General features: G+C 31.8%; 1 long non-coding RNA gene across 1 annotated transcript; it reads left to right on the forward strand.

The window, feature by feature from the left end:
• The first annotated feature begins 6,275 nt into the window (after positions 1–6,275).
• LOC128647751 (uncharacterized) lies at positions 6,276–6,734 on the forward strand. The gene is made up of 3 exons (XR_008400404.1): positions 6,276–6,394; positions 6,496–6,561; positions 6,643–6,734. It is a non-coding gene; the product is annotated as an uncharacterized LOC128647751 (long non-coding RNA).
• Positions 6,735–8,703: the final 1,969 nt, after the last annotated feature.

The raw sequence follows: 8,703 nt of genomic DNA on the forward strand, positions 1-8,703 counted from the left end.
TCCCCCCGCACACTTAAGACAACGCTGGTATTACGAGTTTCTACAAACCCGGCATTAGCCTCAGAAAAGTGAGCGGAGAGCAAAATTTTGCACCACATCTCACTGTAATACCAGCGCTGCTTACGGTAGTGGTGAACTGGCTAAACGTGCTCATGCACAATTTCCCCATAGGAATAAATGGGGGAGAGCCGGCTGAAAAAAAGTGCAAAAAAGTGCACCTGCAAAAAAGCAGCGTTCAGCTTCTAATGCAGCCCCATTGATTCCTATGGGGAAATTCATTTTATGTCTACACCTAACACCCTAACATGAACCCAGAGTCTAAACACCCCTAATCTTACACTTATTAACCCCTAATCTGCCGCCCCCGACATCGCCGACACCTGCATTATATTACTAACCCCTAATCTGCCGCTCCGGACACCGCCGCCACCTACATTATCCCTATGAACCCCTAATCTGCTGCCCCCAACATCACTGACACCTACATTTTATTTATTAACCCCTACTCTGCTGCCCCCAATGTCGCCGCCACCTAACTACACTTATTAACCCCTAATCTGCTGCCACCAACGTCACCGCCACTATAATAAATATATTAACCCCTAAATCTAAGTCTAACCCTAACCCTAACACCCCCCTAAATTAAATATAATTTAAATACATCTAAATAAAATTATTGTTATTAACTAAATTATTCCTATTTAAAACTAAATACTTACCTTTAAAATAAACCCTTAGCTAGCTACAATATAACTAATAATTACATTGTAGCTATCTCAGGGTTTATTTTTATTTTACAGGCAACTTTTATTTATTTTAACTAGGTACAATAGTTATTAAATATTTATTAACTATTTTATAACTTCCTAGTTAAAATAAATACAAATATACCTGTAAAATAAATCCTAACCTAAGCTACAATTACACCTAACACTACACTATCATTAAATTACCTAAACTAACTACAATTAATTGCAATTAAATGAAATAAACTAAATTACGAAAAAAACACTAAATTACAGAAAATAATAAAATAATTACAAGAATTTTAAACTAATTACACCTAATCTAATCCCCCTAATAAAATAAAAAAGCCCCCCAAAATAATAAAAATACCTACCCTACACTAAATTACAAATAGCCCTTAAAAGGGCTTTTTGCGGGGCATAGCCCCAAAGTAATCAGCTCTTTTACCTGTAAAAAAAAATACAACACCCCCCATCATTAAAACCCACCACCCACACACCCAACCCTACTCCATAACCCACCCAATCCCCCCTTAATACCCCTTGAAGATCACCCTACCTTGAGACATCTTCACCCAACCGGGCAGAAGTGGTCCTCCAGATAGACAGAATTCTTCATCCGATCCGGGCAGAAGAGGTCCTCCAAACGGGCAGAAGTCTTCATCCAGGCGGGATCTTCTATCTTCATCCATCCGGAGCGGGTCCATCTTCAAGACATCCGACGCGGAGTATCCTCTTACATCCAATGACTAACACTAAATGACGGTACCTTTAAGTGACATCATCCAAGATGGCATCCCTTCAATTCCGATTGGCTGATAGAATTCTATCCTATGTATTAAAACAAAATACGACCAAAAAACCTGATTTTCGACCGAAAAATCCGACCACTCTATTCTATCTCGCCAAGGCGCACATGTGCGCCGATTGAAGCTTAAAACAGCGCTTTTTCGGTCGTATTTTCATCAAATCGACTAACAGATCGCCAAATTTCATATTTATCACTATTTTGCGCCATGGGAGAACCTAATATTCTCCTACAATTACGCCCTCCAAAGTTCTCCATATCCACTGAGGAGAACATTTCATTTACTTCATTTTTTGTGAGAGAGAAGATGGAATATTTTCTGCTGTTGTCTGCTATTTCTTTGGCAAGGGCCCGTGAAAATCGTCTTGCTGATGGTAATATGCCCATACGGAGACGCCAAAGAGTGCCTAGAGTTTTTTTACCCCGGTGTGGACTACAGGCATTGTCTGATAAGGAGATAAAGCAAAGATTTCGTATAAATAGGGAGAGTATTATAAATCTTTACTCTCTGATCCAAAATGACATAGACCCTAGGACAAGAAGAACAAGGGCGATACCTGGACTTTTAAAATTATTAGCAGTTTTGCATTTCTTGTCAACTGGTTCATTTCAGGCAGTCTCTAGTGCTGTGGTGGGCATTAGCCAGCCTTCATTTTGCAGGCATCTAAGAATTGTTTTAAAAGCAGTTTTGAAACATCTGAAGAAGTTTATTTTTGTACCCAGGAATGTGCAAGAATGGCACACAGTTAAGGCATCTTTTTATCAAGTAGCTGGTATGCCTAATGTTCTTGGTGCAATTGATTGCACACACATAGCTTTAAGACCACCAGTTTTACAGGAATAGAAAAAGCTTCCATTCACTGAATGTTCAGGCTGTTTGTGATGCCAACCTTAAAATTTGGGCTGTGCGTTCAGGATTTCCAGGTTCCTGCCACGATTACCATATCCTCAAACAATCAGCATTATTTACATCGTTTGAACGTGGAGACATGCCCCATGGTTGGCTATTGGGTGAGTTTAACTTCATATTTTTTGTTATTATTGTTTTTATGTTTAATTTTGTTTTTCAACTTTGAAGGACATAGATTTTTAGTTAGATGTATATACACTTTAGACCTTTTTTTTTTGTGACAATTAATTTTATGATCTTTTCATTTATGTTATTATTTATTTCATTAATTTCTGTATTGCTAAAAGTGCATATAATTGTTATTCCAATGTAATAATTCTTTTAATTTTTTTATTTGTAGGTGACAGTGGTTATATGTGTAGGCCTTGGTTTCTGACACCAGTACCATCGCCCCATACACGTGCAGAGATCAAATTCAACGAGTCACACCGTAGTACAAGAAGTGCTATCGAGAGAACCTTCGGTGTGTTGAAGATGAGATTTCGTGTGTTGGACAGGTCAGGGGGAGACTTGCAATACTCACCAGAGAAGTGCAATGACATTATTTTAGTATGCTGCATGTTACATAATATTGCAATATCTCAAGTTAACGAAGATGATTTGTGTCTTGAGGATCAACCAGATGACATCTATGTCCCCCAACAAATATTAAACAGGCACACTACTAGGGCCGGTGTTCAAAATCGTATGGAAATTATTGAGAGATATTTTTCATGTAAGTAATTATTTTTTTTTGGGTGGTGGTGGGGCAAAGAATTAGTATTATATTTCTGGATTGCTAATTATCTTTTAACATTGTATTACAGAAACCACGGATAACACAGGAGTTTTTTGAAAATTGGACAATAACAATCATCACTACTGTTATATAATCAGACAGATGAAAAAAAAAAGTTGTGTTTATTTGTTAATAAAAAAAATTTGTTTTTCTTCTTTTAATAAAATTTTTTTGAACAAACAAACAGCCTTAATTCTTTTTTGTATTTTAAATAACATTTTTATTGTAATAACAAAAAATTGAATACTGAAACATGTAACATTTTTTCTAAAATAACTTAAACTGTAACCAAATTCTAGTGTTTAACTTTTCAACATGAAAAAAAATTTGAACATTAAAGTGCAAAAACAAGAAATATTAATAATTAATTATTGAGTAGGAAATCTTCGATTCAAAATTTCTAATTTCTTTTTGGAATAATCCCTCTTAAATTCTGAATCAGCTTTTAAAATTGCATTTCTGATCAGTTCTTTAAAAAATGCACTTTGCTCATTCCTGAACCCCAATGCCATGTCTGTGAGGTTTTGTTTATCATTTCCCCTGCCTGTGCCATCTTCTGGGTTTATCAATTGTTCTGGTCTTTCATCTTCTTCAGAGTCATTGACCATGATATTCTGAGGAGTTTCTAGATTTGGTGGTGTTGGTCCCTCTGATGTTTGTCCCTCAACCTGAGTCTCATCCTCATCTTCTGGACATACCGAATCCTCAACCAGAGGTTCCAAATTGATTTCAACATGATCTTCTGTATGACATGGAAAATATGTATTATTAATAGGTTACATTCTTAAAAAAACAAAAAAATTAACATGACAATTAAATTAGAAGACAACCTACCCTCGAATAATAATATAGAATTGTCCTGCATCGATTGTAGTAAAGCACGAACACCTACAACAACATAAAAATAATATTAGAATATCAACTGCATCGATTTATACAATCAAAATATACATTAGACCACAAGTTATCATCAGTGCTCATCTGGTTGTTAATTATTATTAAAATATATAACAACTATTGGTTGTTTTTTACAAATAACTTACTCTCCCCTTCTTCTCTTTGTACTGTGGATGTGGAGGGTTCTTGGTCTTGTGAGGTGAATTCATTTTCCAAAGGTTGATCCTCTTGTGCATCAATCTCCTCTTCCTGACGTCCCTCATCTTCTTGCTCTAAATAATATAAATATACTTGTATTAAATTTCAATAATTATAGATAAAAACACAATTTCAAATATTTAGATCGATTTTGATAGACAATAGATAGTTATAACACTGACTAGATTACTTTTATTATAGTTCATGTCTCCATTTTCTCCATAATCCTTATCTGACAAATAAAAATGTAAACTAATCACAATTTTAATATCCAATAGCAGAAATCTACAAAATTAAAGAGATAGTGAGCATTTCTACATATACTTTCCATAAAGGAATATCTATTGAATAGAAATAATTACATAATAGATTTCAGTAATAAAGATATATAGTTTTTCATTCTCTTTTTTTAAATCATGAACAACAAAATTTGGGTGTCGTTTACATTTAACTTACCTCTAAAATCCATAGTGTCTGCTGGGATGTCCAGGCCAACCACAACGGCATCACCCATCCGTGCATAAAGCATCTGTTCAAAGTCCGTTAATTCGGCCCTATATCCAGGGCCTCCACCGGTTCCTTTGGCAGATTGCTTTTCCCTGCAAACCTTTTTCATTATGTTTTTTCTAATATCAGTTACTCTCTTCCGACAAGCCCCCACATCCTTAGGAAAACTTCCTTCAGCTGAAACAGATCTACTGATTTGTGTCCAAATTGTTCTCTTTCTCTGTGGGTTTACAGTTCTTGCTTGGTACCCAATGATTTCATCGTAGTGTTCGATAACAGCTTCGACCAAAATACAATTCTGCCGATGAGTGAACATGATACTTCTCCCGCTTTTGGTCTTTCCAGCTTGGGAAGATGCCATTGTAAAAATGTGATACAATAGAGCGCAAAAAATAACTAAAGTGTTGATACAAACTAAATAAAGTTTTCTTTTATAACGGTTTCCAAAAAAGTATCTAAATGTAGTTGATGAAAATGGGCGTATACTGTCTGATGTTCTGGAAAGATATGTCGCAGTTTATTTTTCATATGGAATACCTGGATTTCCATTTTTGTTTTTAATAACAATTTTACATGTAAATAAAGATAATTTTGTTATGAATAACAATATTACATTTAAATATCATTACATTGTTATATGTATCTTTAATTTTATTTCACCTTATCAACGGATACATGTAACATTTGTTAATGTTGCCCAAAAAATAGTGCTGTTGTGGCGCAGTTCTATACAATGTTTCATTGTTATTAAAATGGATAAAAAAAAACATCAAGTTGTATACTAAAATACGATTCTTGATAATATTTTACAAAATATGTATCCAAATTGAGTGCTATTTGTAAAAATAGGTATTAGCTTACAAAATTGCGCATTTAAAAAAAAAAAATTAGTCCCGTCAGTGAGTAGAGATTGAATAATATTTAGAAAATGCCACGATCCAAGAAGTTCTCTATTGGAGAATTATTGATTATTTCTTACACTATGGATAAATATTTTCCAAAAAAAAGGAAAGGGATTTTCACTTTGGACCAGGACACAAGAAACCGAATTCTCTGTGAAATGGTGCGAAGAGTAAGGAGAGTCTCTGGGCAAAAACGAACGAGGAAACAATGTCTGAAAAGATATAACGACTTGTACCGGAGGCAATCTAAAATGCGCACTTTGATAAAGAGTTATCTTAAAAAATGTAAGCAATATAGATATAAATATAGTTTAATTATATAATCTTAAGTATTAAAAATGTATAGTTTTTAATTGGAATATTTTCAATAAGATAAACAAGTTAAACAATAATAGGATTAAAAGATTACCATTGCCTGCAGATAAGTGTGAATGAATCAAGTTTTTATAGGATTTTCAGACAAATTTTTTTGTGTGTTTGGATTTTTAAGAATATGTTTTCACAAATTTTGTATTTTATATTATTTAATAGTCAAAAGAAGAAGAGCTCCAAGGTACCTTCTTCCCATTGATACCAATTCTAGTTCTGAAGGGGAATCAGACCCATTGCCCACAGTTTTTATGGATAAAGATAGGACTCAAGACACAGGTATAAAAAATGTAACTGTAATTTCGAGAAAGAAAAAAAAATTCAAAGACAGGTATTAAAGTAAATTTATCTTTTAACTATTTTTTTTTATAATGCTATAGATAATAGCACTCCAAATAATAATGCAATGGATGAGCAAGGAGAAGAAGATATCGATAACATTGAAGGTAATCTAAAAAAAAATTCTTTGAGATTTCTTTAACATATATATTTTATAAATATAAATTTATTTGTAATAATAATTTTAGGACATGTAGAGCCTACAGAGTCAGAAGAACATTTGGAACAAGATGAAGAACATTTGGAACAAGAGGACGAGGAGGGCCATGAAGAAGATGAGGCTCATCAAGGAACATCAGGTGATTTTTTATTTTTTTTATGTTGATATATCTATTCTACAAACATTATATTTATATATATATATATCTATATATCTATATATATCTATATATATATATATATATATATATATATATAAAACAATAGATATGTATGCATATATATATATATATATATATATATACATATATATATATATATCAATTTTATTAATATGTGTATATATTTTTTTTAAAAACAAAAAAAAAAAAATATATATATATATATATATATCTATATATATATATAAAAACACAAACACATATTTTTTTATATATATCAATATATATATATATATTTATATATATATATATATATAGATCAATATATCTAGATAGATAGATAGATAGATAGATATATGTAATATATATATATATCGACAGATAGATATATGTATATAGATCAAAAAAGACAGATTTAAATATAGAAATAAAATTAATTGAAAGATAACATAGATAGAGAGAAAAATATTGTGTAAGATAGATATATTTTAAAATTACAGTATCAATACATTGTAATCAAAATTTTGTTTTTTGAAGAAACTCAACAAAATTTAATAAACTTAGAGGTACACGATGAAGACTCTCAGTCACCTCAATATTATAACTGGGGTAAGTGTTATAGCATTTATGAATAAATATATGTTATTGCTGTTGGTAATTCCATTGACAGATATTTTTTTTACTCTCATGTCTATAAATGCTATTCAAAATAATCAAAATATATGTTTAATATAAATATATATATTTTTTATTTTTTAGTTCCGGATGATGAAAAATTTGTATTAAGCAAAAAAGAGCTCCTTGAAGTCCTGCTTAAAGCTGAAACTGGACTGATAAGCAGTTACTCAGCAGTCAGGAAAATGAGGCTGAAATATGAAAACATGTAAATTTTTCATTTATGTGTTATTAAAAAATTTATGAATGTGCTAGCAACATTTTTTTTTATTTTATTTTATATACAGAATAAATGCATATATTATTTAACAAATATAAACAATTGTCGTTATTGTGTAATATATATTGAAACATCTTATCAATGAATTGAAACATCTTATCAATGAAAGTGTAAGATTAGGTCAATGTAAGACGTTAATTTGAAAAGAATAGTAGTGAAATGTCTAGAGGGGTTGTGTAAATTAGGTAGAGAAAAACAAATTAGTTGGTAAAGATAAAAGACGTGTTGAAAATCAAAAGGAATAATAGTTAAAGGTCTGCATGGGGTGTCTAAAATAGCTAAACAAAAGACAAAAAAACAAGACTTTGTAAGACATGTGCTAAAATAACGTAGAATAATAGTAAAAGGTCTGTATGGGGTGTCTAAAGTAGATAAACCAAAAAATAAGGACTTTGTAATATGTGAAACGTGTTAAAATAAAGTGGAATAATAGTATGGGCTCCATTTATCATGATAAACGGAGGCCTAAAAGGTCTGTATGGGGTGTGTAATGTAGAGAAACCAAAACACATGACTTTGTAATAAGTAAGACATGTGTTAAAAATAACGTTGAATAGTAGAAAAAGGTCTGCATGCGGTGTGTTAAGTAGATAAACCAAAAAAAAATTACTTTGTAATATGGAAGCCATCTGTTAAAAATAACGTGGAATAGTAGTAAAAGGTTGTGGTTTGTAAAAAAAACACAAAAAGAATAATAATATAGAAATTTGTTCAATTCATATTACAAATATAAATGTTTATATAACCTTAAATTACAACAATTATAACATTAATAAAAAGAATGGCTATATCCAGTAATAAAAAAGGAAAATACCAAAAATATGCGCTTTTTTACGATGATGGAATGGTAAATATAGTCGAGATTTATCATTAACACGCCGCATCTCGACTTTGGAAAAAAGCGGTATAATACGACCAGTTTTTTAATAAATATTGGCGCACAAGTGCGCCTCACAGAGGGCGAGCTGCGGAGA

Source organism: Bombina bombina, chromosome 2, assembly GCF_027579735.1.
Source record: "Bombina bombina isolate aBomBom1 chromosome 2, aBomBom1.pri, whole genome shotgun sequence".
Classification (NCBI taxonomy): domain Eukaryota; kingdom Metazoa; phylum Chordata; class Amphibia; order Anura; family Bombinatoridae; genus Bombina; species Bombina bombina.